Raw genomic sequence first — 20442 nt, 5'->3', positions numbered from 1 at the left:
ATGATGTCTGTCTCTAGCTCCCATGTAGACTCGTCAGTAGGTTTGCCCAGCCACTCAATCAGCACTTCAGTCTCTAATCTGGATCCTTGGCGTCTTCTCCTACGACTTAGGACTCGAACCGGCTCATTGGAGCCATCTTCCTCCATTGGTTCGGGTAAGGTCGAACCCACTACATGGTTAGGCCCGATCTGGGCCTTCAATGCCGAGACATGGAAGACGGGATGTATCCTGGTTCCTTCAGGTAGGTCCAATCGGTAAGCTACTGGACCGATTTGTTGTAGCACTCGGTACGGACCATAGTACTTGTATCCCAACTTTTGGTTCAAAATTGGCCTCAATGTGGATTGTCGATACGGTTGAGCTCGAACGAACACCAATTGATCCACCTCAAATTCTCGCTCACGTCTGCCTTTGTCATGCGTTTGCTTCATGCGGTTTTGTGCTGTGGCTAGGTGAGTCTTGAGCCGTCTCAATGTTTCATCTCGATCAGCAAGCTCCAAGTCAAGCTCAGTCCTATCCGTCGCCGCGAGTCTATCGTAGGCACGCAAGACAGGGGGAGTGCGCCCATAAACCGCCTCAAATGGGGTCATGCCAATGCTTGAGTGATGAGCGGTATTGTATGACCACTCAGCCCAGGGAAGAAATTTGACCCAATCCTTTGGTCGATCCGCCACAAAGCATCGCAAGTATTGCTCTAGTCCACGATTCACCACCTCGGTTTGGCCATCCGTCTCGGGGTGATAAGCTGAACTAAGATTGATTTGAGTCCCTTGCAATCTGAAGAACTCGGACCAAAACTCACTTATGAAGATGCGATCCCGGTCTGACACGATCGTCCTAGGCATCCCATGCAAGCGTGCCACTTCCCGAACAAAAATTTCAGCAACCCTTTTTGCTGAAAACGGGTGAGACAATGTTATGAAATGTGCATACTTGCTCAGTCTATCCACCACAACAAACACCACCGATTGTCCTCGAACTTCCGGCAGCCCCTCGATGAAGTCCATGGAGATATCCTCCCAAATACGCTCTGGTATCGGTAGTGGTTGCAGTAGCCCGCTAGGCTTGAGTGCCTCCGATTTGGCTCGTTGGCAGATTTGACATTCACGCACATACTTCTTCACGTCCGTCTTCATCCCAGTCCAAGTACAGTTTTGGGCCAGCCGCTTGTAAGTACGTAATACCCCTTCATGACCTGCTATAGGAGTATCATGGAAGTGTGCCATCAATAGCCTCCGTAGCTCTTCGTTTCGGGGTACCTTGATTCGCCCGTGCTCTAGTACTAACCCATTGCGCTCCTCGTGCTCGGGGTTGCTTGAGGGGTTCGCTCTCAACTCCTCCATGAGTCGGACCAGATCACTATTCTCTACACTGGCTCTTCGTAGATCTGAAAAGAAAGGAAAAGTGGGTGCCGAGAAAGAAGCGAGCTCCCTTTCTTTTGAAAGTTCAAGCAGCGGTTTACTTCCATCCAACAACACTCTCTGATCATCTCTCCAAAAGGTCAATGTGAGGCTTATAAAATCAAAGGTCACAGGCCCCAAGCTCCGAAGCCAATTGATACGATTCGGACTTCACCGACATCGTCTCAAGTTTGGATTTACCTTAGGATAAGATTGAGTTTTAGGATAAGATTGAGTTTTAGGATAAGATTGAGTTTTAGGATAAGATTGAGTTTTAGGATAAGATTGTGTTTTAGGATAAGATTGTGTTTTAGGATAAGATTGAGTTGTTGGTTAGCCTATAAAAGTATGTGTAGGGCAACCAAAATTATTATTGATTATTGAGAATTGAGTTTGCCTTGCCTCCTTCATCTTCTTCGCTCCCGTTCCCTCAATCTCCCCGGCAACGCCGCTTCTAATCTCCCTCGACAGGCCAATCACCCTAGTCCCTTAGGAGTGGCCCTCTTCTCCCCCTTCTTCCAATTTATCCATCGCTATCCCTAACCTTTCCATCATCCATAACCCTTCCACCATCACTTTTACACCGGTGCCACCCCATCAACACCGGCCCTCCACAATCCACCATTACCTAGGATTTCGTGCCTTCATCCACGGAATCCAAAACAGAGTATCTTGACGTTCGTCCACTAAACGAACGATATTTCGAGATCCCCATCTCCGATTCGCCTGAAACTAGATCCGTTGGAAAGCTCTTTTCCGGGCCTACAACATATCAAAATTTCACAGCGATCCAACGGCGGGATATTTTGGGATCTGATCTCAAAGTTCCGTGCAAGATCGTATTAATCTTGAATCAGAGCCTATAGCCGAGGAAGGATCGTAACAAGCTGGTATCAGAGCCATAGCACCAAAAGAGGGTTCGTAACACCATTGGGTCCCCAAAACAATATCGGCACCTTGCAAGGCCAACGGATAAAGATCCAATGTGAAAGTTTGGCCTTGCACCTTCAATTCTGCACCTCCACAAATAGAATCTGCTCGCAAAGTGGTGCCATCTCCAATAGTCACATCGAACCCTTCCGTGGGTTCCGACTCGAGCCCAATCTTCCTAAGGAGCCTCTTGTCAATGAAGTTGTGGGTGGACCCGGTGTCAATCAAGATTCTCACTGTGGTCTTCTTGACTACTCCGTTCACCCGCAATGTCTTTGGCGCAGCTGTCCCCGAATAGGCGTGGAGGGAGATTTTGGCCATCGTGTCCTCCGCGTGATGTTGCTCCTCAACTTCTTCTCCTCGATGTCCAGCCACATCTGCACTTTCAGCTGCCATGGGTGGAAGATCGTGGCCTTCTCCTTTGAGTGGTAGCTTGGCAGGGAGCTGCAACGTCATCGCTGGTGATGAAGCTGTCGTGGTCGACTGTCGATTGACCGAGGAGAATGGTAGAAGATCGCTGGAGGCCATATGCGATTTCTTCTTAGTTGCCGACTCACGGTGGTTGCAAAGGGAGCTGGTGAAAGGCAGCCCAAGTGTCGAAATTCGCGGTTTCGGATCATCTCCTTCACCACCGATGAGGATTCCTGATGAGGGATATCCAGCGACCAGGTGTGGCGTAGCCAGCACTTCGCGATTTGTCGACAAGGTCTCCAGTGCATGGGAAGATGTGGAGGTTCCGAGGGCTGCTACAATGGTTGAGGATCTCATTGTAGCCGGTGGCAGTTCGTTGCGGCTGACCATGGGTCGAGGTGTAGAATCTCGATCTTGATGGATAGCCGAACTTTCCCCTATTTTTGTGATGAACGGGGAGGCCGTGGAGGATGTTGGGTATGTTGTGGAGGGTTCCCAATGCTGTCTTGTGATTGCCTTGCTTGTTGAAAAAGGTTTCGTCCATGCCCGTATTTCCTGCATCATCTCCATCATTATTTGCTTGTTGATGGCAATCTGTTTGGAAATAGACCCCAACATGGATAGAACGCTAGGTTCTTCCGTATTCCTATTAGATCGAGTGATCGTCATTGGAAGCGCTTGTCCGAGGAACGGTGGCTCTGATACCAGCTTGGTACGAACCCTCTTTTGGTGCTATGGCTCTGATACCAGCTTGTTACGATCCTTCCTCGGCTATAGGCTCTGATACCAGATTGATACGAACCCTCTTTTGGTGCTATGGCTTTGATTCAAGATTTATACGATCTTGCACGGAACTTTGAGATCAGATCCCGAAATATCCCGCCGTTGGATCGCTGTGAAATTTTGATATGTTGTAGGCCCGGAAAAGAGCTTTCCAACGGATCTAGTTTCAGGCGAATCGGAGATGGGGATCTCGAAATATCGTTCGTTTAGTGGACGAACGTCAGGATACTCTGTTTTGGATTCCGTGGATGAAGGCACGAAATCCTAGGTAATGGTGGATTGTGGAGGGCCGGTGTTGATGGGGTGGCACCGGTGTAAAAGTGATGGTGGAAGGGTTATGGATGATGGAAAGGTTAGGGATAGCGATGGATAAATTGGAAGAAGGGGGAGAAGAGGGCCACTCCTAAGGGACTAGGGTGATTGGCCTGTCGAGGGAGATTAGAAGCGGCGTCGCCGGGGAGATTGAGGGAACGGGAGTGAAGAAGATGAAGGAGGCAAGGCAAACTCAATTCTCAATAATCAATAATAATTTTGGTTGCCCTACACATACTTTTATAGGCTAACCAACAACTCAATCTTATCCTAAAACTCAATCTTATCCTAAAACTCAATCTTATCCTAAAACTCAATCTTATCCTAAGGTAAATCCAAACTCGAGACGATGTCGGTGAAGTCCGAATCGTATCATATAGGTCGCGTTCGAATGCAGGAGGGGTCACGTTCGAACGCCCTTACGAACGCATGCATCAGGTTTACAAATATAGAGAACGCAAAAAACATGTTCAAGCATATTCGGCCACATTCAAACGCTGAGTTTGAACATCGTGTTTGAACCCCTGCATTGCGTTCGCACATACAGAAAACATCTTTTGTGCGTTCGAACGCGATCGGCGGGATTGCACTAGGCCAGGGTTAGTTATTGTATCAGGGCTTATTGGCTAGCCTCTATAAAGGTGTGGATGATAGCCAAATTCATTATGCTATTGGATTATTAATTTCTTGCCTGTTATCTTCTCTCTATTCTCTCTACCCTAATCTCTCTCCTCCCTTTTCACCAACCTACCACCTCAACCGTTGGCAATATCTCTTCAAACTTCTAATCTCCCTCATCTGTCGGGTCCTCCCTCTTCTTTGGAATCTCGACCACTTCTTCCCCTTCGTCTTAATGACTTAAATGACATAACCCATCCACCCTCATCTCCATTATCATCCATAACCCTAACATCCACTCCACTTATCACCACCACTTTCATCCGCACTAAATCATAAGTTTTTCCCTATTGTAGTTCAAATTTGTGAAAGGCATAAATATAAAAAACGTATATTAGGGAGTTATGGATCGATTCCACTTAGTTTCGTAATTTTCTGACTATGGAAGAATATTTGGTGAATATTTTTTCTCGATTGCGCAGACTACTTCCTATAATAAATCCGGATTTTGAAGGAATCGTTCCGTAGACCTATCAGAACGATAGCGCTGGAGCCCACCACGCCAGCTGGCCTGGCCGGCATATGGCAGCGCATAGTGCCCTTAGCCCGCCCGCAGCTACATGGCACAAGGCCGGCCATGTCGTGCCATGCACCAATTAATTTTTTTTTATTTTTTAGATAGGTTGTTACATGGCCCAGCCTAGTTGGCTAGGCCGGCAACTGGCAATGCGTGGCACCCCTAGCACACACCAACAAAACATGGTGATGTTGTGCCATGCGATGTCTTTTTAAGGTTGGGTTGTTACAATCACTATGTATTCAAATAGCAGAGTGGACAGTTGAATGCAAAGTGGTTGTTTCTTTGCCTTTTTGTTTTTTTTTTTCTACTACTCCAAATGCCAAGACATCGTTTGAGCATTTCAAAGATGACCTTTATATTACGTGAAATATTGTAAAATGTTCCCAAGACACATCAATAATTTAGAGGATATTTTTAACTTATTTTAACTCTTGTAAAGTGTGTGTTAAACATAAAATCAAGCCTTTTATAATCATGTTCGCACAAAATATTCTAAATACATCTAATTAGTTTTTGTGTAAACGAGTTGCCAATACAAAATTCGAACAAGATGAATTTGAAAAAATATGAACAAAGTGTCATAGAAATCTAAAGATTGGAAAGGCATGCAACGAAAAACCATGGAAATAAAAAAAAAAACCCATAATCTATGCAAAGTGTAACATCCCATACCCATTAAAAAAATATAAAGAAATTAAAAAAAGTTTCTATTATATGCATGTGACCGGCACATGCCCATTACCTCCACGTCATCCCCCTCCATCTCTTCTCTCTTCTTCTTTCTTTTCTCTCCCGTAACCATCGGCTTCGTTGCTGTTATGCTTGGCTCTATTGCCTCGTAGGAGGACGCCAGCCCCGTGGAACGACTCATCAAAGCATACTGTACAACTAGGTATGAGTAATTTGGGTTTAACAAAGTATTTTATGTTTTATTCCTTTCCTCTTGTGTTCTTGGTTTCATGGGAAATCTGATTGGTTAATGGCATCGTGCCTCCTCGCGTCGGTCCAAAATTTTCCCTCTCGCCGCTCTTTTGTTGGTGATGCCCTTGGTGGGCCATTTCTTCCCCGGGTGGGGGCTACATGCGGTAGCCTCCCCTCGTCGGCTTCAAGTGATTTTTTCAGCCATCGTCGCCAATTTCCCCTCTCTTTGGCCATTCAAGAAGCTTCACCTCCACAAAGGGAAGCGGATGGCACATTGCTTCGAGGCTATCATAGACCGAGCGATGGTGTGGGCCAACTCCATGGCTATCAGCCATGGAGGAACCTTTCCTCTCGTCGCCAGCCACCCTGGTCATTCACCCGTGAGTCATGCACTCTCCCCTTAGCCTCCTCTTCCTTCTAGCTTTGTTTACACATCGGTCTCCCTTGTCGCTCGTCGATTCACTTCCTTTGTCGTCATCGAACTTTCTCTCTCTAAGTTGATCGGGCTTTGTCTTCGTTTGGGACCTTGTGTGCCTTTTCCCCTTGCAGAAGAAGGGGACTAGTGGGTGTGTCACCTAACTATTGGTGATGACATTCACCGACAACCACCTTTGTTACGAACCGGCTTGATCCGATTCGTAGCAGTTCTGCATGGGATTTGGGATTCGTGAGTGGAGGCACGAATTCCTAGGTATAGGATGTAGGTGACGATGGAGTGGGGGCTGAGTATTTGATGGAGGTGACTCGGCAATAAATGGTGGTGGTGGTGGTTTGCAGAAGTGATAGATAGTTGAAGGCTATATTGTAAGACCACTCAGCCCATGGATGAAATTTGACCCAATCCTTTGGTCGGTCCGCCACAAAGCAATGCAAGTATTGCTCTAGTCCACGATTCACCACCTCGGTTTGGCCATTTGTCTCAGGGTAATAAGTTGAACTAAGGTTGACTCAAGTCCCTTGCAATCTGAAGAACTCAGACCAAAACTCATTGATGAAGATGCGATCCTGGTCTAACACAATCGTCCCAGGCATCCCATGCAAGCACGCCATTTCCCGAACAAAAATTGCAGCAACCATCTTTGCTGAAAACGGGTGTCTTAATGCTATAAAATGAGCATATTTATTCAGCCTATCCACCACAACGAACACCACTGATTGGCCTCAAACCTTTGGCAGCCCCTCAATGAAGTCCATGGAGATGTCCTCCCAAATATACTCCGGTATAGGTAGTGGTTGCAACAGCCCACTTAGTTTGAGCATCTCTGATTTGACTCATTGGTAGATTTGGCATTCACGCACATATTTCTTCATGTCCGACTTCATAGCTGTCCATGTATAGCTTTGGGCCAGTCACTTGTAGGTACATAAGACCCTTTCATGGCCTGCTATAGGAGTATCATGAAAGTGTGCCATCAATAGTCTCCGTAGCTCTTCGTCCGCGGGTACCTTGATCCGCCCACGCTCAAGTACCAACTCGTTGCACTCCTCATGCTTGGGGTGGCTCGATGGGTTCTCTCTCAGCTCCTCCATGAGTTAAACCAGATCACTATCCTTTACGCTGGCTCTCCGCAGATCTGAGAAAAAAAAGAAAAGTGAGTATTGAGAAAGAAGTGAGCTCACTTGCGTCCCCTATGCTTGGAAGTTCAAACAATGGTTGCAATGCTAGTTCTTGTCGCGGTTGATTTCCATCCAGCATCACTCTCTGGTCATTCCTCCAAAATGTCAGTGCGAGGTTTTCAAAGTCAAATGTCACGGGTCCTAAGCTTCGAAGCCATTAAGTCCCCAAGACAATATCGGCACCTCGCAAGGCTAACGGATAAAGATCCAATGTGAAAATTTAGCCTTGCACCTTCAACTCCACACCTCTACAAATAAAATCTACCCGCAAGGTGGTGCTATCTCCAATCGTCACATCGAACCCATTTGTGGATTCTGACTCGAGCCCAATCTTCCTAAGAAGCCTCTTGTCAATGAAGTTGTAGGTGAACCCGGTGTCGATCAAGATTCTCACTATGGTTTTTTTTGACTATACCGTTCACCTACAAAGTCTTTGGTGCGATTGTCCTAGAATAGGCCTGGAGGGAGATTTCGGCCATCATGTCCTCCATGGGTTGCTTCTCAGCTACTCCTCCTTGCTGTCCAACCACACCCTCATCTTCAGCTGCAACCTCATCCTCAATCTCCTCCAATCCGTCTATTAGCATCACGCTCCCATCAATTTAGCGTAGCGATGTCCAGGTACAAACTTCTCATCACAGTGAAAGCATAGGCCTTTGCCTCTTCTTTTCTCCACTTGAGGAGATGTGAGTGGGACGTCTCAGTGCATACTTCACATCCTGGGAGGGGTTCAGGGGTGCTCGAGGAGGCACTATTGTAGCAGCGGCTTTTGGTACACTAATAACATTTTCGACTACTATGGTAGGACGAATCAGATTGCGGCTTTGTTGGCTCGTCCAATTCTATTTGAGATGTAACTTTATGGCTCGATATTTGTCTTCCATGAGTACTGCATCTTTGAAGGACTCCTTTAAGGTTCTAGGCCTTAAAGCCCTCACGTCGACTTGTATGTCTCCCCACAGCCCGGAGATAAAGGTGATGCGAAGTTGTTGATCCGTCCATAGAGATTAGCATCAACTACTTATCCTCTCAAATTCTTCCAACTGTGGTCCTTTGCACCGTCTTTGAGAGGAGAGCATCGAAGTATTCATACCTCGACGCTCCAAATCGCCGTGTGATATCGGTGCAGAAATCGGCCCAACTTTCAATTGTCTCATGGGCATTGGCTACTCAAAACTAATAAAGTGCCACATCTTCAAGTTGGAAGCTTGCAAGCATCACCTTATATTCTTCCGCTGTACTCTGGTATGTGAAGAATTGTTCCGCCCTATACAATCAATCGATCGAGTCACCACCTTTGAACTTTGGGAAATTCTAGACGTACGATTTGCCCACGAATACCGTTGTCACGATCCAGATCAAATCCAAGTCCTTATCTAACCGGAGGAGGATGCACCATGAATGGTTGATGATCCCTCCTTCGGTTTTGGTTAACTCAACGTTGTTCCGGTTCGTATTGCCCCGCCCAAGGGTCTAGATCTCCAAGATGATCTCCATTTTGGTTCGCTCGTTGGATGGGTTCACCCACAACTTGGCCTGGTGGAACCATCCTTGCTTGTCTTTGCCCATAGGGTGGTGGCAGCAGAGGTTCTTGCTGGTGCAAATTCTAAACCGATGGCGGCGGGTTCATGGGGGTGGACTCGCGTCGTTGGTGCATTTTCGTTCACCATGGCTTCTCTTGTCGCCCGTATTTCCTACATCATCTCTATCATCATCTGATTATTGATGGCCATAAAGAGACCCAATAATGGCTTGAACGCTAGGCTCTTCGGTATCTAGATTTGGTCGGGCGGTTCCATGAGTGGAAGTTCCCTCAGCCATCTCTGCCTCCTCTATTAGGGAGATCTCTTTCTTCTCGTTTCACCGTGCAGCCATAGCTCTGGTGGTTGTCATCGGAAGCGCGTGTCCGAGAAACGATGGCTCTAATACCACTCTTGATACAATCTCCCCTTGGGCTAAGGTTAGGTCTATCCCATTTTTCATATCTAGATAAGATCTAGCATGGAACTAAAAAGGATCTTGAAAGATGCAACCGTCGGATCGAAATGAAACTTTGATATGTTGTAGCCTTGGAAATGATCTTTCCAACAAATTTAATTCTAGAGAAATTGGATAGTGAAATCTCGAGATATCGTCCGAGAAGTAGACGAACATTAGGGAGTTCGTCTATGGATCCATGGATGGAGGCACGAGATCCTAGGTGATGATGGGTGGTGGTAGACCGACGGTAATGGGTTGTCACCGGTGAGTAAGTAGTGGTGGAAGGGTTATGGGTGATGAAAGGGGTTAGGGTGATAGATAGATTAGAAGAAGGGGGAGGAGTGGGCTGCTTTTAAGGGACTAGGGTGAGTGGCCGGTCGAGCGAGGCTAGAAGCGGCGACACTAGGGAACAAGAGAACGAAAGAGAAGAAGATGAAGGAGACTATAGCAAAACTCAATTCATTCAATAAGAACTCCTTAGTTGCCATCCACACCTTTAGAGGCTAACCAAACAATTCAAAAATGGTAATTATTAACCCTAGAAACAATGGACTTTCATTGATCTCATTCAAACGCGCTCGAACGCACATTTGGCGTTCTCTATATTTACGAACCTGATGTAGGCATTCACAAACACGTTCGAACGCACTCTACCTGCGTTGGAACACGATATACAGAAAACTTTTTTTTAGAAATAAACACTAAAATAATAATAAAAGACATCCTTAAAATATATTCATGCTCGAGATGACATCGGTGACGTCCGAATCGTATCAATTGGTTGAACTTGAATATGATCTTCACTAACAGGCAAAAGATCTGAAGGGCATCTAATTCGACATTTATTGGAACCCATGTATTATCACCAAAACAAACCAATATGTATGATATATCATACCATGTATTCTAGCAGCAAAAATAATAGCATATGATAATTGGAAATAATAACCAAATCATATGATAATTGGAAATTAGAAAGAAAGCGACAAAAACTGTAGCATATCTACCATGTATTCTAGTAACAAAAATAATAACCAGATCATATGATAATTGGAAATTAAAAGGAAAGCAACAAACTATAGCATATCTACCATGTATTCTAGCAACAAAAGTGATAACAAAATCATATGATAATGGAAATTAACTAAAAAATTATAGTGTTATTAAACATAAGTTCATTTTTCATAAGAAAATGCAAGATATCTAACACATAAGCCTACTAGTATCAAGACTTGCATCCCCAATATATAAATTAGAATTAGCACTTCTATCAACATCGGGTTCATTAGAGGGATTCAAAAGTACATTAATGGTTGTTCCAACTAACATCCATTCGCGTCCAATAATCATGCTCATTATTGTTAATCGTACTAGTCTCTCCAACTTCTTGTGAAAAAACCCTCCTAAACACACGTATATATCTAACCTTTAGGCAATGATATCGTTCGTTCGCTTAAGTAAAAGTCCGAAGAAATATTAAGAAAAAAGGCAGAGATGAACACCAAGATTTTAACGTGAAAAAACCCAAAACGGGAAAAAAAACCACGGATCCAAACTCGGATGATACGATTCGGACTTCACCGACATCGTCTCAAGTTTGGATTTACCTTAGGATAAGATTGAGTTTTAGGATAAGATTGAGTTTTAGGATAAGATTGAGTTTTAGGATAAGATTGAGTTTTAGGATAAGATTGTGTTTTAGGATAAGATTGAGTTGTTGGTTAGCCTATAAAAGTATGTGTAGGGCAACCAAAATTATTATTGATTATTGAGAATTGAGTTTGCCTTGCCTCCTTCATCTTCTTCGCTCCCGTTCCCTCAATCTCCCCGGCGACGCCGCTTCTAATCTCCCTCGACAGGCCAATCACCCTAGTCCCTTAGGAGTGGCCCTCTTCTCCCCCTTCTTCCAATTTATCCATCGCTATCCCTAACCTTTCCATCATCCATAACCCTTCCACCATCACTTTTACACCGGTGCCACCCCATCAACACCGGCCCTCCACAATCCACCATTACCCAGGATTTCGTGCCTTCATCCACGGAATCCAAAAACAGAGTATCCTGACGTTCGTCCACTAAACGAACGATATCTCGAGATCCCCAACTCCGATTCGCCTGAAACTAGATCCGTTGGAAAGCTCTTTTCCGGGCCTACAACATATCAAAATTTCACAGCGATCCAACGGCGGGATATTTCGGGATCTGATCTCAAGGTTCCGTGCAAGATCGTATTAATCTTGAATCAGAGCCATAGCCAAAAGGGAGGTTCGTAACAAGCTGGTATCAGAGCCATAGCACCAAAAGAGGGTTCGTATCAATCTGGTATCAGAGCCTATAGCCGAGGAAGGATCGTAACAAGCTGGTATCAGAGCCACCGTTCCTCGGACAAGCGCTTCCAATGACGATCACTCGATCTAATAGGAATACGGAAGAACCTAGCGTTCTATCCATGTTGGGGTCTATTTCCAAACAGATTGCCATCAACAAGCAAATAATGATGGAGATGATGCAGGAAATACGGGCATGGACGAAACCTTTTTCAACAAGCAAGGCAATCACAAGACAGCATTGGGAACCCTCCACAACATACCCAACATCCTCCACGGCCTCCCCGTTCATCACAAAAATAGGGGAAAGTTCGGCTATCCGGCAAGATCGAGATTCTACACCTCGACCCATGGTCAGCCGCAACGAACTGCCACCGGCTACAATGAGATCCTCAACCATTGTAGCAGCCCTCGGAACCTCCACATCTTCCCATGCACCGGAGACCTCGTCGATAAACCGCGAAGTGCTGGCTACCCCACACCTGGTCGCTGGATATCCCTCATCAGGAATCCTCATCAGTGGTGAAGGAGATGATCCGAAATCGCGAATTTCGACACTTGGGCCGCCTTTCACTAGCTCCCTTTGCAACCATAGTGAGTCGGCAACTAAGAAGAAATCGCATATGGCCTCCAGCGATCTTCTACCATTCTCCTCGGTCAATCGACAGTCGACCACGACAGCTTCATCACCAGCGATGACGTTGCAGCTCCCTGCCAAGCTACCACTCAAAGGAGAAGGCCACGATCTTCCACCCATGGCAGCTGAAAGTGCAGATGTGGCTGGACATCGAGGAGAAGAAGTTGAGGAGCAACATCACGCGGAGGACACGATGGCCAAAATCTCCCTCCACCCCTATTCGGGGACGGCGGCACCAAAGACATTGCGGGTGAACGGAGTAGTCAAGAAGACCACAGTAAGAATCTTGATTGACACTGGGTCCACCCACAACTTCATTGACAAGAGGCTCCCTAGGAAGATTGGGCTCGAGTCGGAACCCACGGAGGGGTTCGATGTGACTATTGGAGATGGCACCACTTTGCGAGCAGATTCTATTTGTGGAGGTGCAGAATTGAAGGTGCAAGGCCAAACTTTCACATTGGATCTTTATCCGTTGGCCTTGCAAGGTGCCGATATTGTTTTGGGGACCCAATGGCTTCGGAGCTTGGGGCCCGTGACCTTTGATTTTATAAGCCTCACATTGACCTTTTGGAGAGATGATCAGAGAGTGTTGTTGGATGGAAGTAAACCGCTGCTTGAACTTTCAAAAGAAAGGGAGCTCGCTTCTTTCTCGGCACCCACTTTTCCTTTCTTTTCAGATCTACGAAGAGCCAGTGCAGAGGATAGTGATCTGGTCCGACTCATGGAGGAGTTGAGAGCGAACCCCTCAAGCAACCCCGAGCACGAGGAGCGCAATGGGTTAGTACTAGAGCACGGGCGAATCAAGGTACCCCGAAACGAAGAGCTACGGAGGCTATTGATGGCACACTTCCATGATACTCCTATAGCAGGTCATGAAGGGGTATTACGTACTTACAAGCGGCTGGCCCAAAACTGTACTTGGACTGGGATGAAGACGGACGTGAAGAAGTATGTGCGTGAATGTCAAATCTGCCAACGAACCAAATCAGAGGCACTCAAGCCTAGCGGGCTACTGCAACCACTACCGATACCAGAGCGTATTTGGGAGGATATCTCCATGGACTTCATCGAGGGGCTGCCGGAAGTTCGAGGACAATCGGTGGTGTTTGTTGTGGTGGATAGACTGAGCAAGTACGCACATTTCATAACATTGTCTCACCCGTTTTCAGCAAAAAGGGTTGCTGAAATTTTTGTTCGGGAAGTGGCACGCTTGCATGGGATGCCTAGGACGATCGTGTCAGACCGGGATCGCATCTTCATAAGTGAGTTTTGGTCCGAGTTCTTCAGATTGCAAGGGACTCAAATCAATCTTAGTTCAGCTTATCACCCCGAGACGGATGGCCAAACCGAGGTGGTGAATCGTGGACTAGAGCAATACTTGCGATGCTTTGTGGCGGATCGACCAAAGGATTGGGTCAAATTTCTTCCCTGGGCTGAGTGGTCATAGAATACCGCTCATCACTCAAGCATTGGCATGACCCCATTTGAGGCGGTTTATGGGCGCACTCCCCCTGTCTTGCGTGCCTACGATAGACTCGCGGCGACGGATAGGACTGAGCTTGACTTGGAGCTTGCTGATCGAGATGAAACATTGAGATGGCTCAAGACTCACCTAGCCACAGCACAAAACCGCATGAAGCAAACGCATGACAAAGGCAGACGTGAGCGAGAATTTGAGGTGGATCAATTGGTGTTCGTTCGAGCTCAACCGTATCGACAATCCACATTGAGGCCAATTTTGAACCAAAAGTTGGGATACAAGTACTATGGTCCGTACCGAGTGCTACAACGAATCGGTCCAGTAGCTTACCGATTGGACCTACCTGAAGGAACCAGGATACATCCCGTCTTCCATGTCTCGGCATTGAAGGCCCAGATCGGGCCTAACCATGTAGTGGGTTCGACCTTACCCGAACCAATAGAGGAAGATGGCTCCAATGAGCCGGTTCGAGTCCTAAGTCGTAGGAGAAGACGCCAAGGATCCAGATTAGAGACTGAAGTGCTGATTGAGTGGCTGGGCAAACCTACTGACGAGTCTACATGGGAGCTAGAGGCAGACATCATGGATCGCTTCCCAAATTTCAAACCTTGAGGACAAGGTTGCGGAAGCGTGGTGGATTGATACGATTCGGACTTCACCGACATCGTCTCAAGTTTGGATTTACCTTAGGATAAGATTGAGTTTTAGGATAAGATTGAGTTTTAGGATAAGATTGAGTTTTAGGATAAGATTGAGTTTTAGGATAAGATTGTGTTTTAGGATAAGATTGAGTTGTTGGTTAGCCTATAAAAGTATGTGTAGGGCAACCAAAATTATTATTGATTATTGAGAATTGAGTTTGCCTTGCCTCCTTCATCTTCTTCGCTCCCGTTCCCTCAATCTCCCCGGCGACGCCGCTTCTAATCTCCCTCGACAGGCCAATCACCCTAGTCCCTTAGGAGTGGCCCTCTTCTCCCCCTTCTTCCAATTTATCCATCGCTATCCCTAACCTTTCCATCATCCATAACCCTTCCACCATCACTTTTACACCGGTGCCACCCCATCAACACCGGCCCTCCACAATCCACCATTACCCAGGATTTCGTGCCTTCATCCACGGAATCCAAAAACAGAGTATCCTGACGTTCGTCCACTAAACGAACGATATCTCGAGATCCCCAACTCCGATTCGCCTGAAACTAGATCCGTTGGAAAGCTCTTTTCCGGGCCTACAACATATCAAAATTTCACAGCGATCCAACGGCGGGATATTTCGGGATCTGATCTCAAGGTTCCGTGCAAGATCGTATTAATCTTGAATCAGAGCCATAGCCAAAAGGGAGGTTCGTAACAAGCTGGTATCAGAGCCATAGCACCAAAAGAGGGTTCGTATCAATCTGGTATCAGAGCCTATAGCCGAGGAAGGATCGTAACATCGGATCAAAACCAATCACTATGATAGTAGCAATTACAAAACTGACTCACAAAACAACCCGTCGATCCAAACGACTTTGTTCCTCTCAGTCTTGATCGCTAGAACCCACGATTCACTGCTTCTTATGATTGAAGTCCAATCTCAGTAGCCCTCGAGATTGATCTTTCGTCTAGATAGCCCTTAAGACGAAAGATTAAATTCTTGTAGATGAGTAGAACCTTGTTCGTTGAAGAACCGATGTAGCCTCAAGAAGTCTTCTTGAATAATGCTTCTTCAACCGCCCTAGAGATAGGGCATCACAATCCTTATATATGATTTCCAAGATAGAGCCAAATCCAAGTCTTATCCGTACTCACGAAAATCCAATAAATTGCAAACTTCATAAGTGCGTTCGAACGCGGCACGGGTGCGTTCGAACGGCATGACTTAATCTCAGGTGCGTTCGAATGGGCCCAACTGCGTTCGAACGCAATAGCTTGAATTCTTCAGGTTGCGTTTGAACACGTTTGTGAACGTTGCTCTCGGTCTGTGTGAATGCAGTACCCGCGTTTGAACGCGTTTGTGAACGTGGCTCTCTGTCTGTGTGAACACAGTACCCGCATTCGAACGCGTTTCTGAACGCACCACGTTCGAACGCGTTTGTGAACACGGTGTGAACTCAACAGCTTTTCTCCAATAATCTTGCAATTCTTCAAACCAGAGATATTCTAGACTTGTATGAAGCTCATATACATGTAAAAATACACTTAGAATATTTTGTACATAATTGCCAACAATTAAAAAACCTAACATCTTGTATGCTCCTATTTGTAGGCAAATATAGATCAATATCCTCTGTCATAAACAAATCCTCATTCATATTAAAGTAGTCATAAAGCTTCGTCCTAACAATGACTTGCCCGTCCTTACTAGTAATATCTCGAACATAAAACACTTGCTCAACTTGAGAAGCAAGTATAAAATGCTCATGTGATATATGTTCTCCTGAATTTAATAAATGTTTGAAATTTAAAAGGGTGAATCCAAATTCATATGTTTTCAGCCCCCTCCCCTTCCTTGAGATCGAATATCCGCCTAATTACACTGAATAATTTAATCTTGGTAATGATATTTATTATAACTTTATAGTATGTAATATCTTCTTCCATAGGATTTTTGTCTTTAGCACTTGAGAAGCTCATAGTTTGTGCTGTTACTGCTACACTACTGTTCTATGTTGCTCTACCAATTTTACGTTCTTCTTTGTGAAAGCGATAGCCATTAATGATATAACCTGAAAATCGCTTAGAGACATTATTTGATCCAATAGCGAGCCATGCAATTTCTTCTAGGATATCTACAGTTTCTGCTAGTCGAAATTGATTGACCTAGTATATTTAGATGGTAGCAGGTCAGTCCATTGAAACAGAATTGGAATACTAATTCAAATTTAATCAATAGTATGATATAAAAGTTACATACATGATTTTTGAACTAATCATGAAAGGTCTCATTGTGAATACGCTCAATTTCTCTTTATTATTTTCGTCGATGTTGTCTCTTTGAAATGTCAAAGTGCTTCCTATAAATTAAGAGTATTGTTTTCTCTATTAAGTTAACAAATAAAATAAACTAAAAAATTAGATTGTAAGAGTAACTAACACCTTAAATAAGAAGCTCTATCTTGCTGCACATTTGTACAAATCATAGTTTCGAGCACTCTTATTAAACTTTGTCTCAACTCCATGAAGGAAAGTGAGCAAAATGTCAACGCTTCTTTAGCTAAATAGCCTTCCACAATATATTATTCTAGGTGACTTTTATTTCGCATATAACTTTTAAGTGTAAATAAATATCTAAAATGAAACAAATGTCTTAATTTATCCAACCATATATTAAAAAACATGATAAAATTTTAAAAATATCAAAGTGTACTTTTCAATGGGAATCCAACGATAGTGCACTGGTTTAGCAATCCTAGCCTTAGTAGCAAGATGAACTACTAGGTGTACCATGATATCAAAAAATGACGGTGGAAATAATTTTTTCCAATTGACACACTATAATTGCAGTGTTAGAATGTAAACCATGAAAGTCACTTACTCGAATAACTTTCGTTAGCGGTGAAAACGGATCGGATACGGAATCAATCCATATCGTAATCTATATTTTTAGTTTGGATACGGATTCGGATACGGATATTGGACGGATAGTAAAATTTAAAACCATATCCTAACTAAATGGATACGGATAATTTTAATTTTCGGATAAAGGATGGGATCTTAAACGGATATTGATTGAATTTAAAATAATTATAATATTTTATTTAGATATAATTAACATAAAATTATTAAGAGTTTTACAACAAATAATTTTTTTATGTCAAATATATAAAATTAGAGAAATTAATCTCTATAAATAATATATAAAGTATTATTAGTAACAATATTAATATTTACTATTTAAATAAGTAAACTAAAAATTATAAATCATTTAAAAAATATGCGGGTAAACGGATATCCAATATCCGTATCCGAATCCGAAAAATATATCCGACTTGTATCCGAATCCGTATCCAAATTTTTTTTAAAATTTCTATCCGTATTCAAATCGGATAGAAATTTTTAATCCGACTCTGATCCGAATCGGATCGGATAGCGGATCGGGTCGGAGTTAATTCTACCGGTTTTCACCCCTAACTTTAGTGCATAGCTCCCAAAAGAAATAACTCAAGTCAATTATGGCAGAGCTTACTTTTTTTGGCAGCACATTTCTAATTGCCAAAGAGAGTAGTTATTGCATGATGACGTGACTATCATAACTCTTTAGGCTAGACAATTTTCGCTTTTCAAAGTTCACGTATCATGATATATATGCAGCATATCCATCTGGCATTCTTACTTCCTTTAAGGTCTTTAGGAAAATTTTCTTCTCCTTATTTGACAATACAAAGCATGCAGCGGAAAGATATGTTTTACATCCAAGTGCTCTAGGATGAAGAGATCATTTTAAATTCATCTCACACAGATAAAGACGAGACTTCATATTGTCCTTTATTTTTCCTTCAATGTTTAGTAAAGTGTAAAACATATTATCACATATATTCTTTTCAATACGCATTATATCAAAATTATGGCACAATAGAAGGCTTTTCCAATAAGCAATTCCAAGAATATACTTTTCTTCTTCTAATTCTCTAATTTGAGTTATTTTCATTAGATCTCCTTCTTTTGAAAATCCCGCCACAATTTTGCTTCTCTGATGTAATATTCACATCTTTCATTTGCTATAATAATTTTAACCCAGAAAGATTAATTGGTGCATTTTTGTATTTAGTCTTTCCATTAAAAGATGCTTGATCATTATGAAATTTGTGGCCTTGCTCTAGAAATCTACGATGCCCCATGTAGCAAAACTTTTTACCATGTCTTAAGTACATAGAGTCAATCTCCATATTATATGTAGAACAAACTAATTTTCCTTTACTCCAGCCTGATAAGTATGTATAACCTAGAAAATCATTAATTGTCCATAGTAGTGCTGCACGCATTCGAAATGTTTGATTGATCAATGCATCATAAGTATCAATACCATCAAACCATAGTTCTCTCAACTCTTCAATCAGAGGTTGAAGATATGCATCAATATTATTACCCGGTGCTGATGGACCTTCAATGACCAAGGACAACATAAAGTACGATTACTTCGTACATATCCATGGCGGTAAACTATAAAGAATTTAAATAACTAGCCAAGTGCTGTGGGAAATATTTATTGTCCTAAATGGATTGAAGTAATCGCTTGCTAAACTCAGTCTAAAATTATAAGAGTCGGAGAAATATCTTGGTACTAAAAATCAAAATCTTTCCAAACTAAAAGGTCAACTGGATGTCTAAAAGCGTTATCTTTTGTTCAATTTTCCTCATGCCATCTCATAAAGAAAGTAGTTTTTGATGACATATAAAGTCTTTGTAGATCTTGGTTTAAGAGGGAAATGACGAAGAACCTTAGCTGAGATTTTGCGCTTCTTCTTTGACAAATGCTTTTGTTCTGTCTTCCATCTTGAAGCACTACAAATATTGCATGATAATGCATTAGCAAATTCATTTCGTATATAAGATATAATCAATAAAACATGCATCAATCTTATTATACGATAGACTCAAATCTGAAATAATTTTGTTAGCCTCGTAAAATGTCCTTGGCAATATTACTCCCTTTGAAAAAGCTTCTACTAATTAGTCAAGAAGCATGTCAACTGATTTATTGCTCCACTCATTTTGACTTTTTATAAGTAGAAGTTTCACGATAAATGATAGCTTTGAAAACTGAATATAACTCTTGCTCTGAATCTTCTATCAACTTATAGAATTTCTCTATTTTTATATTTAGGCCCTTTCTAATATCATTGGTTTCTTTACAGCTTGGTCCACCATTTGAATAAATTCCGCATGCATCATTTATTAAATTGTGCATGTCGTCTCGCTGATTTTATTCTTGCTATTGAAGAGAATTTCCTACATGTAGTGATGATTGTATATCTTCACCTTGGATTTTAATCCAATTAGTGTAATCCCGTAGAAAACCCATCACAAATTATATGCTCAACTATTATTTTGCGATTGTGCCAAAATTGATTCTTGCATTTCTTACAAGAACATAGACTTTTTCCATCTCAAGCTATACTTGCAAATGCAAAATTAAGAAACTAGTTTGTTCCTTCAATATATTCATCATCGATCCTATATTATTTCATAATAAAAGATTAGTTAGGACTATCATAAGAATCAAAATATAGTATTTAAGTGTACTTTCAAATTAACAAGTTATGGTACCTTGATTTTTGGAAAATTTGTATATAACACCCTACCTTTTAGCTAAATTTGCATTTATACCTTATGTTTTCACTATTTGCAGATCGAGCCTTATAATTCAATTAATATTTATAGAAAACATCCTACTGTTAGTTCTGTTAGCATAACTTAACCAAACCCCACGGTTAGGTTAAGTATACTAATATGATTATCAA

The sequence above is a fragment of the Typha angustifolia genome, chromosome 4 (assembly GCF_048772165.1).
Source record: "Typha angustifolia cultivar Huaian chromosome 4, ASM4877216v1, whole genome shotgun sequence".
NCBI classification, from domain to species: Eukaryota; Viridiplantae; Streptophyta; class Magnoliopsida; order Poales; family Typhaceae; genus Typha; species Typha angustifolia.
The sequence above is the reverse complement of the archived record's forward strand: the minus strand, read 5'-3'. Positions refer to the sequence as shown.